An 11674-nucleotide genomic window follows, 5' to 3' on the forward strand; every position below is an offset into this window, starting at 1 on the left:
CTGCCTTGCAGATGAGGAGCTGGGATTGCATCCCTGGCCCCTCAGCTGAGGAGATGCAGTCCAGCTCCTGTGTGAGCCCCTAACCTCCTCTTTGCTGGAGGTGCAAAGCACTCCAGAAATAGCACACGCTGCCCTAAAGCTCATGCAGGCTTAGTAACAAGTGAGCGTTTAACCTCTCATCTGTAGGGTTGGAGGAGGGGGGGGGGGCCCATACAGGTTACATAAACAGTCCGGCAATGTTGGCTGACTTTCACGGGCTTAAACTTGCTAGGCTGACATCTGTTTTTCAAGGTGAAAGCCAAACTTGCTCATAAGCCTTTTTTTGGCTTGGCGAAGGGTGTTTCAAAGCCTCCTGCTCTAACCTGATGTGTTACTCTTCTACTATTTTCTCCCACCAAAAAAACCCACTTTTGATTTGGTCTATCTTCTGCTAGTAGGTATCAAGTTTCTAGTGACTTGGCTGGGAGCACGCAGCAAGGAAAGCTGTGGCGCTGGGAGCAGCGCCCTTGAGTGCTCTGCTCTAAGCCCTCTGCACAAAGCTGGAGGAGGTCAGCCCCAGCAGAGCTTTTTCCCGAGCAGCGTCTTCAATTATCAAACCAAATCCCCTGAAGCGGGGGGGAGGGAGGGAGGGAGAGATCCCTCCTAAATAAGGACCTATTCCTGCAAAGGGCTGTGCTAAAGAAAGTCCTATAATCATCCCTTCTGCGAGATGGGGGTCAGCTCTTTTGGCTGTGCTGGAACAGGGGACTCTTGCCCCATTAGCTAAGGTCTAACATGAGGTTGGCACTGAACTTTTTTTTTCCCTCCTGCTGACTTACTGCCAGCTTGTAAAGGGCTCTTTTCCCTTGATCTGATCTTTTGCCTGAGATGCCAATCCAGGACATACTAGTTTCAAAAGCAAACACCCCTCTGAGCTGATCTTGTGAGACAGAGATGTTTTTCCAGCAATGACTTTCCCTTCTTTTGCCAGTGTCAGGAACGTAGGGATAAGAGACTTATTTAAAATTCTTTTTGGACTTGTGCTGTTTCATTGCATATTGGCTTTGTGACAAGAGCAGCAGTAACAGGTTCAGAAATACCTATGCAGAAGACACAGTTCCTGCCATAAAGAAGTAACCAGCCACCAAGGCAGACACAGTAACTGGCTTCTCCACTCTACAAAGCCCCTGGACCTATGTTTCCTGCTCACACCCTTGCCTGTGTGATATATAGACTTGTTGGGGAGGGGACTTCCTTGGATGTGCACAGCATCCAGGATAAAAGAAGGCGAGAGACATAAATAAGCTAAACGTTAATAGAAGTTAAAGTTGCTGCCTCTGACTTGGAAGGTGACTGAGCCACAGGTTGCTGGGGGTACAGAGACTGCATCAGGATGGCATCACTATGCTCTTGCCTTCTGCTTGTCGTCCAGGCATCTTCCTTGGGCTGTAACTAGAGGTGAGCTCCTGATCACGATAGACCAGCCCTCATAAAGCTGCTCTGACAGTCGTTTTTTTGAGAAATGGGCATCTTTGTTTTCTGATGCACCTTTGGCTGAGCAATGTTCTCTTCCTTTGCTTTTGGATTGAGGAGTAGCAATTAATTTGATATTAAAGTGTATTGGCACTTTTCTAGTCCTCTAAGACCTCCCCTGACTCAGTGTCACCCCATCTTCTTCATGTATTTACACAGTTTCTGTCCTATTTTGTCTGCTTTGCCTCAAATCAGAGCGCTCTCTCTGGTGAACAGAACTGGAGCAATAAATGATAGATTTAGTGGAAAAAAGCATGGCAATAGGATGCAGGCCACCTGCATTGACTCCTGCCTTGACTGTGTCCTGAGCATGTTACTTGGGCTTGCTGAGCTACAGTTTCCTTATCCCCAAAGCAGGGTGGCAATATTTTCGAGGGCAGTAGTATGTCATGAGGATAAACGCTGCGATGCTACCAGCTTTCTTTGAGACCCACATTAATTCAAACAGTAAAAGTGGAAGAGTGTCATCTGTACCGCTTAGTAATTTGGGTTTAAATAGCCTTTTGGATTCAGTCTGGAAGCAGAGCAGTGTCTACTGCAAGAGGTGAAAATAAAAGAGGACATGCTGCCCTCAAGAGGTGTCTGTCTGTAACTCCATGATTAAAAAAAAAAAACATTTTGGGGAAATGCCAGGTAGCAATGCCAAGAAACCACTAACCCAGCCTGGAATGCCCTTGTGCTAGGAGGGGATGCAGAACAGAAATGAATGCATTACTTTCTGGATAAATATTTTGTCAGTTTAGTACAAGGAGCAGTACCACATGGAAGAACAAATGAATTTCTGCAGTGCAAAGCCTTCTAAGCTTCATGCTGTAAAATGATCCTCAGGAAAATTGTGCTAGTTGGCAACAGCTCGGTTAAATGAGGACTTTTTTTCCCTCTAAGGGAAAATCTTGATGATCACAAGAATAGGCAATTTCCTGCCTACTTCTGCCAGGGGTTCAAGAGACCACCTTTTACAGCTGAAAGGGCAGGAAGCAAAAGGCTGATGCAGAGCTTGTTCTGCTCTGCTTCATGGTTATTTTTTCTTCTTCTGGGCTGGGTGATTTTGTGCTATAAAAGAAGCATGACAGCTTTTTGCACACTCCATCCATGGGCTGATCACTGACTGGTCCCCTGGTTTCTCTCAGATCTGATCTACTCTTGCTAGCTGATCACATATAGGGAGTTTTTCCTGAAATAGGTCCCAGATTTGCTCCATGATTTCTGTTTTAGTTTGATCCTGTTTGCACAATGCCGGATAGTCCTCGCATCATCTTTGACCCAGCCAAATATTAGCCTCCTGTGCCATGATCTCATTCCTGCTGGGTGGCATCCCAAAAAACCACTCTGATTGGAGGTTCCTTAATACAAACACTGCTGTCTCACAAACTTCTCCAAGTCAGGCACCAGAAAGAACTAGATTGACATCTATTTCTATTCTCCCCTCCTGAGAGCATGAATTTTGGAAAACTAGCTCATTTCTCCAAGACATTAAGTTGTCCGACCAGAGTTTGCCATACAGTTCAATAGCTGCCATCAGCTGTTGCCCATTTTCCCTGCTACCTGATGAGCTTTTCTGCTTCTGGCCCATAAAGCTGACCAAGCATGAAGAGCAATTGGCTTACATCCTGACCATGGGTATCTCCCAAACTGAGCACTCTCTCAAATCTTAGTGATTGGGCTACTGAATGTATTGAGACAGGTCTTGGTCAATGCACTCAATAAGAGGGATAAGGAAGTATTGTCTCCTGTATACATGGAAATGACTGGTGGGAAGTAGTGGTTAGCAGATATCTTATCCAAACTGGCTATGCAGAAGCAGCAACCACCCTACCCATCCGTACTCTAGCCTTTTCATGCAAGATGCATGCTGGATATGCCTTCCAGCAAATTCTTTCTAAATGAATGAACAGATTTGCTTTGGTGAAGTGTCAGTTAGGATGTTATGATCTACAAACAATACCTAATAAATCAAAAATCAAGAAAGTCTTGTTGATTTGGCACAACTGGACAAAATTGTCCTGGAAGCGCTTACAGCTGATGGGAATGCAAGGTTTTGGTAGCCATGCTGTCTTGTGGAGGCCTTCCCAGCCAGTGGGCTCCCAGCCAATGAGAATATTGATTTTTGTCTCCCTATGTTTGCTTAGCTTTCATACTCATTTATTGATTATCCTGCGGGAGCTTTCCACTCAAAGGGCCTCAAATAGCTCTATAAATGTTCTACAGAAGGATTTGCTTTGCCCATTGGTGAAATGCAACCACCTCTGGGGTGGCAAGCACCATTACACAACAGGTTAAGTCAGGAGATCTAAATACCACCGATGCAAGATGAAAATGCAGCTGCAGCAAAGGGAAGGGTGCTTTAATGTGAGCAAAATTCAGAGAAAAATTCCCTTCATGGGCTCTTGTGAATGTGTCTGGGCCTGTTTAATGACCATATTTAGGCAGGAGACTAGCTTTTTTACCTCTCACTTGGAAGACAGTCCTTACAGCAACTCAGAGAGCCAGTACGTATTCAGGGGTAAACCACCAGCCTTTGTTCTGATATAAGGTCCTCTGAAAGCAACAGCAGGCAACATGTGGAAATAAGCTGTGTTAGCATATGGACTTTCAGAGAAGGTGGCCCACTTTCATCAGCACAACACTAGGACAGTCCCCAAGAAGATAACAACGTAGTACATATGGTAAAACCTGTAACACTTCTATCTGATATAACAGCAGCACACACAGTTTAGTGAGTATCGATAGAGCCTTCTCATATAACCCCCTTTAAAAATCTGAGAAAAAAATCTGGGAAAATACTATTCCTTATCCCAGGCTGATTAATCCTCCTCCTTTTTTTTTTTTTTTTTCTGGTCTACCTTTTTGTTCATGTTTTGTCTGTTTTTCTGGTTAAATGTATCTGTTTAGCTGTCTCTGCTCACTTAAACACCTTCAGTAATAACGTATATTGCATAATGTGTAATGCAATATATATGATGTGAAAATAATAAATATAAAATAATAAAATAAAATAATAAAACAAAATAATAAAACAAATATAAAGTATAATGTAATAAGACTGCATAATGTATGTAGCCTCTTTCATTCCAAAGTGCATTTAATGACTTTGCCTGGGGTCTTGGTTTTACACCTGATCCAAAACAGCACATCATTTTGCCAGCTGTGCCGCAGTGGTGTGCAGAGGGCAAAGCGATACCTTGACAAGTCCTGAGCAAGCAGGACGCAAGCAGTCCCTCACTTCAAGCTTATATGTAGTCCTTGCAAAGCCAAAAACTCAGGTGCTTAATGGGGACCTGTCCCTGGGTAAAGCACGCTCAAGGCTCACAACCTTAGTCCCAAATGCCATTTCCAGCAGGTCTTTTGAAACAGCCTCATCCCGAACCGTCTTGGCCGGATTCTGACTTGCTTGTGAAACCTGGTAAGATCATGGCACGACTTCATGTGACAGCAATTCTCTCTTACCCCATTAAAATACCTAATACATCAGGGAGTGGCTCTTGTTCTTTCCCAACTGAGCGCATTTTGTGAGGTTCTTTCAACATTTATTGAACTTGTTAAACTTTTCCTGGTTAAATTCTTTCTTTTATGGAGGCAGTGATGAGGTAATATGTCCTTCGGAGGGCAGGTTTTATAACCCCTTGCCACTTGACCCCTCCAACTCTTTTACACAGTAAGCTTTTGTTTGGATTCTTCAACGAGCTAATTCAAACAAATTTGAAACTAACTGGCAACTCTCTCACAAGAACAAACATGATGAAATACCTTTTCCAGAGAAAAAAAATGCAGGTTCACATACTCACATTACATTATTAACCTGTGGGTGATTCCCTGAAGCAAAACTGAGTGGTATATCCCCACAGTTTGTCAATCTGAGACCCACAGATTTGGGAGTCTCTGAAAAAAGGCGAAAGCAACAGATTTAAAATGCAGCACACACACAAAAAATCAGATTTGCTATTAAAGAAAAGCTTTCTAGCAGTGATGATAGTTAAGAGGGTTGGGACAGATTATTGCAGGTTTGTGGGAAACCGCTGCTCACACTTGTACCAGGAACTACCGTCATGTTCGGGGACGGGGCAACCCAGCATTTCGGCGTTTTGGGGTTCGCAGTGCAGAATATTCTGGCTGATGAACTGAATTGCACCGTACTCGTGTTGCAGAGGCCATTTGGTAAACCTCATCCCAACCAGCACAACTTGATGAGTTTTTATTTTTCTGCAAACCCTCAACTCAGCATAAGCTTGATCAAAAAACCGTTGAAAATGCTCAAAGCTCTTCTGTTGACTTCAGCGGATTTGAGATCAGCCTATCTTCAGGCGAACATTTTTCTCAAGTTACCCAGAAAAAACAACGAAACAAACAACGCCCCTTCCCCCAAGCCACAACGTTTTAGTATGTTCCAGGCTTCAAAGAAACAATACACATATGGTTTTACAGCAGCATGGTTTAAAGCACTAAGTGTTTTCCCAGAAATGAGGTTTGTTTTATGGGCTGTTACTCCATATTTTGCGATTGTGCTGTGAAAACTCAGATGGCAGGAGAGCCTAGGTGCTAAACACCTAAATGCACACAGCGAGAAGACACTCACTGCCTAAAGGAATTACAAAGAAATTCTTCTTGAACAACTTAGTATGGGAGTAAGCCCGTTTGTAAAGGCTGATGCAGGATCATCTTTCTCTGAGACAGTGCCGCTGTTCTCGTTCATGAGTCCACTTAACTTAAAAACATACTTGCTCTGTGAGCCTGAGAGGGAAGTTCTTCCATGAAAATAATAGATGCTGTCCACCCTCAAGCACCAGTAATCCTGTTTCATGTCCTCCATGGAAATGGTCTAATAGTTATGAGCTGATGAGATTGGAGTTTAATGTGGTTTAAGGTAGTTTATACACCTTCACACATTTTCATCATTTTTCTGAACATCTCCATGTAGACCACTACTTTCCTAATACTGTCTCCCTTCCTAATGGCTCTTCAGCTGATGTTCACCAACACACATTGCTGTTAATTCAAAAGCAAGGTTGTCGAAACAGAATGACCTGATCTTTACTTTGCCTCTCACTACGAGCATCTGTGATATGCACAGGGATGACTGGAAGGTCTTAGGTAGCTGCAAGGGTCTTACAGCAGTTTAAAATAACCGCTGGAGAGAGTGCAGAAGTCTTTCCGTCCTTTAAATGAGATGAGATGCTGCAAAGCAGCTTGTTGCCTTCCAGGGGAGCACCTGATTGCAGGCTCACGGCTTTGTACCATGCTCCCATCAGCTTGCCAGTGGATCCAGCTCCGGCTCCTTATACCACTCAGCTGAAGCAACAAGTCTAAGCACCAGTCTGATGTCTCGCTGGACGTTTTTGAAGCAGGTCACTGTTCCTGAGAAGTCAGAGAGAACAATCAGAAACCCTGCAGACACTCTCCCTCTGGCCTCCTCTTTGCATAACCATATATCCTCCTTCAACTAGAAATACCAACATTCATAAATACTTTGGTGCAAGATACGGTGGGGCTGCGGTTCTCTTAAGACCGTGGTATATTCCCATTCTTTGCAGCATTCACCTTTTCTTCCTCCTGCAAATGCCCCTTGCATCTTCCAAAGAGGGCCACTCTTTAACTAAGTTGCATTTCTGTTAGTAATTTTTTGCCCGATCCTTGACTATTGTACCAAAGAGGCCAGGATCTGAATGGGCATGGAGAACATCGGCATTAGCAACAATCAGGGCTTGGTAAAACTTGCAAATACATTGCCTTATGCTCAAGCAAGTAACAGCTGTGAAAAGGAGCTGGTGAATAGCTCAATGAACGCTCTTGTCATTACCGCACAGAACTTGAGTGTTTTTTAGACTTCCAACCAAACAGGTACTGACAAGGCTGCACAGGATCAGATTTTCATATATTTTCCACGGGCACACATTTATGTGTTTGTTTCCTTTGCTTAGGTGGACAAGCAGCTGTATGAACAAAACAAGTGTTTGAGAGAATATCATGCACAAATGGCTAATGAGGTATTTAGCTTCTGCACATGGAAACATTTCATCCATCAGTGAAGCGCGTCTGCTCGCTTGAGGGATGTTGCAATGATCTGATGCTCCACAGCAGTGGCAGAAGCATACCTGATGCGGTCTATGGCAGAAGCAGGAATTACAGTCAGCCACAAGGTCATTCCCTCCTTTATTATTTCTCAAACCTTCTAGCATCCCAACACTTGCAAAAAGGCTATAAAATCTTAAAAATGCCCTGCTGTATCTCTCCCCCACATTACATTTAAAAAGACGCTATTCCTTGTGTCTCAAATTCAGTGCCACCAAGCAAAAAAGAGCTTTGATATACTAGTGCTTCAGGAAATAATACATAATAATTTCTAAACAGCACTTTATCACAGAATCACAGAATCACAGGATGGTTGAGGTTGGAAGGGACCTCTGGAGATCATCTAGTCCAACCCCCCTGCTCAAGCAGGGTCACCTAGAGCACGTTGCACAGCATCGCGTCCAGGCAGGTTTTGAATATCTCCAGAGCAGGAGACTCCACAACCTCTCTGGGCAGCCTGTTCCAGTGCTCTGTCACCCTCACAGTGACAGGGTGGCGCTTCAACCAGCTTTCTTCAGCAGCTTCTGGCAATGTCAAATATGCTTTGTTCTGCAAGATGATTTACCCTGTTTTGTAAAAATTGCTTCTAAAATTCTGTTAATAATAATTTTAATTCTTTTCCGGCCTTGCTTTCCAAGAAATGGCAGGAAGAAATTGTTTCTGTCTACCTGTAAGATCAAAGTGAGTAGATGATTGTGTGAGTTTAGCTCTTATGTGACCACAAAGACATGCATGTTCAGCAGGCATTTATTTACATTTTTTCCCCCGAAATCAGATTACAATTATGAAAACTCTTTCTTTTCCTGGTAGCCTACTGGATTCACTTAAACAGCACTGAAGATGGGCAGGTAATGGACCTGGGAGTGTGGCATGTATCTGTGCACTTGCCACAGCTGCAGGAATTTCACCTTTTATGATAGAAATGGACCAAGGAACATCCATGGGAATGTAATAAAGGTGATTTTGGGATCTTCAAAACTATGCAGATGGAAAACATTGGCCTTTTTATTTGACTGAACTTACAAATGGCAACTGCCCAGGGCACCAGTAAATTACACAGAATCTGCGTGATGCCAAGTATACAGCTGAGATTTACAGTACTGCTCCAACATTATTATTGCTGAGGGACTGTTAATATGTGAAGCATAAAGGAAGTCACAGCACTCCCCAGGTGACATTTGCAAACATTCCGGTTAAAATAATCCACCAATCCTTATTAATTAACAAACCAATAATTTTAAGCCCAAAAGGGATGATAATTTTGTTTGAACTCACGCATATTACAGGTTATTAAACTTCCCTCCATTACAGTCTTTTTCATGTTGAATGGTCACGTAAACTAGGCAAGGGTCACACTTAACTTGTCAAAACTTACGAAAATCAAATGTAAAACTGAAACCTTCTCCTTGGACTGCCCTAGGAACAACTCAGTACTACCAAGCATATGACATTGTGTGTACAGAGCATTTTGCAATGCCCTTGCAACATATTCTGGGTCACACTAAGACAGCAAAGGAGAAAGTTAAGTCTGAAATTAGGAATATGAGGCCAAAACCTAACATAGCATGAGTAGGAAAACTGCATAGACTTCTTTGGAGTTGTATCAGTTACACTGCTTTAAAATCATTAATAAATTAAAATGGGATTTGCTGATTTTGGGTCATATTTGAGTTTTCCTCTGGGGAAAATTTTGCTCTTTACTACCCGAATTATGGATTAGATTGTTATGTTAAACAGCAAATTAAATTCAGTCTCCATATACAGCTCATGCTAGTTGCTGTGCTCAAATAACCTCATAATTTTACTTTTCTAAACAACATCAGTATTTCAAGAAAGTTTTGAGACAGAGTCATCCACCACTGTGTAACCGAAGAAAAACGGGAAAGCCCCGCTGTTGCTCCACCGCCCTACAGTCTTTGCAAAGTGCTTACTGCAGTATAGTACGAACTTTGAATTCACAAAATCAGCATAAGTTGGTCACAGAACAGTTGCATATTAGTTTACAGAGTAGAGAAAGCACTTAAGTGACTACCATCATACCATATGATTAATTTTCTTTATGCAATGTTGATCATGTTTCATTGTTTGTGTAGTGTTTCTCCGTAAGCCTTTACAGTGCCCTAGCATTTATGCTGACATGGAGAGGCATTAACTTTCTGTTGTGAATCCGATTTTCTGTTCACTTCTGTATTAATCAAACTCAAAACAACTATGGCATATGACATTTCATCCCATGATTGACCTTTTTTTTTAATCCTTTGATGTTTTGGGCAAACAAGCAGTGGTATATTCACACTGTTTCTCTGAATTGTTTTTAGTGGCTTATCTCAGAAATAATCCCCCCTCTTAGAACTGTAATGCTGTCTAATGTTAAATATAATTTTAAGCTAGAATTAGTATTGCTTACTGGAGGAAGCATACCTAAATGGTTTTAAAGCCATAAAGCATTACCAAATCTCTTGATTTTATGACCATTTGGGGGATTCCAAGTGCATTTTTAACACATCAATTTCTGGAATAAAGACTGGGCAAAGAACCCCAGATTTCACTCTAGAAAGCAAGATTCATGCCTCCAGCATGAAGGTGAAAAGTTCAAAATCAAGAAGCACATGCATTCTAATGAATCAGAAACCAGGAGGTGAATAAAACAGATACCACAGAAGCAAAATTATTATTTTTAAGCCTCCTGTTTTAGATAACATGACTCAGAAGTGTGACTGCTTGCCAGTAGTGTGCACTTTCCTATTGAAAATACTGAAATAGCAAGATACCTTTTTTCCATGAAAAAAAAAAAAGCAACAGTTCCCAGAAAAAAAAATGCAAAAAATGGCCACTATTTTGAAATAACTTTGGTTCCCAATAACTTTGTGCTCCTAATTTGAGACAGCAACATCCAGAATCCCAGAGCAAGTCCAGGCTCAACGTCTGACACTTAGGTCCCAGGTGTTGAATCGATTAGGAGGATCACCCAGCTCAGTGAAACTTTTGAAAAAAAGTCCACCCCCCACATCCCTCTGCGGCAAAATAGGGAATTGCCACCCATTAATCAAGGAAAAGAGTTTGGTAAGTGTTTCTTACGCCTAGAAAGGACTTTGGGGAAGGGCAGGTAATGGTGAGCGCCTGCGAGAGAAAGGAGGAAGGTGGCGGAGGGAGGAGGACGACTTTTGGAAGGATGACCACTGAACTCCAGAAAAGCTGACTTTTCACTCAATTTTTTCATTGTTATTCTGCTTTTTTTGTTCACCACTGTAAATCTAAGACAGAAAGGCTTGTTAAACCGGAGTCCGGGCTGAGCGCACCAACATAACGCATGCAAACAGCGCTCATATTGCAAGTACGCAGAAGCGCCGTGGCTTTCCCGAGGGGAAACTCTCCCGGGCGCACAAGGACGCGCCAGCAGCCACGACTCCGCTTGAGGCCGCCCCGCGCTCGGGGCAGGAGTTTCCCGCGCCATTTCCAGAGCTGCCCGGTGGGCTGGGAACACGCTGGCACGGGCAATGCCGGAGCCGTGCGGTACGGCGAGGGCCTCGGCCAGGTGGGTGATGGCATGGGGCGGGTTGGCGCTGGTGTGGGGCAAACGGAAGGACGACGTGGCCCTGCCGGGGGGACACTGCTGCGAGCCGCCAACATGGTGCCGAAGGCCCGGTTGCCACCACAGGGCCGAGGCCCCGCAGGCCGCGCTAGGCCGCGCCTCGGTTGCCATGGCGACAGCGCTCCCCCCCCTTCCCTTCTTCCCCCGCCCTCACCCGCCCAGCAAAATATTTTCGTCCCGCCACGTGATAAAAACAGCTCCCCCACGTGACGCGAGGGCAAGCCGCGTCAATCACGGCCGCCGCCACCCAATCGCCGGCCGATCCTTCGGGCGCCGTCCCGCCTTCCGGAAGTCGGCGCACCAATCGGCGCCGGGCCCCGTTCCAACGGTTTGACAGAGGCCGCGGAGAGGGAAAGTGATTGGCGTCTCTTCCTGCCAACAGCGCCTCAGAGACGCCGCCCGCAGCCCCGCCTCGGTGGGGAGCGGGCCAATGAGCGGGCGGGCAGCGCCTCCCCCGCCCGTGCGCGCTCGCCCCCGCCCCCCAGCACTGCGGTAATATGGCTC

Source organism: Apteryx mantelli, chromosome 1, assembly GCF_036417845.1.
Source record: "Apteryx mantelli isolate bAptMan1 chromosome 1, bAptMan1.hap1, whole genome shotgun sequence".
Classification (NCBI taxonomy): Eukaryota; Metazoa; Chordata; class Aves; order Apterygiformes; family Apterygidae; genus Apteryx; species Apteryx mantelli.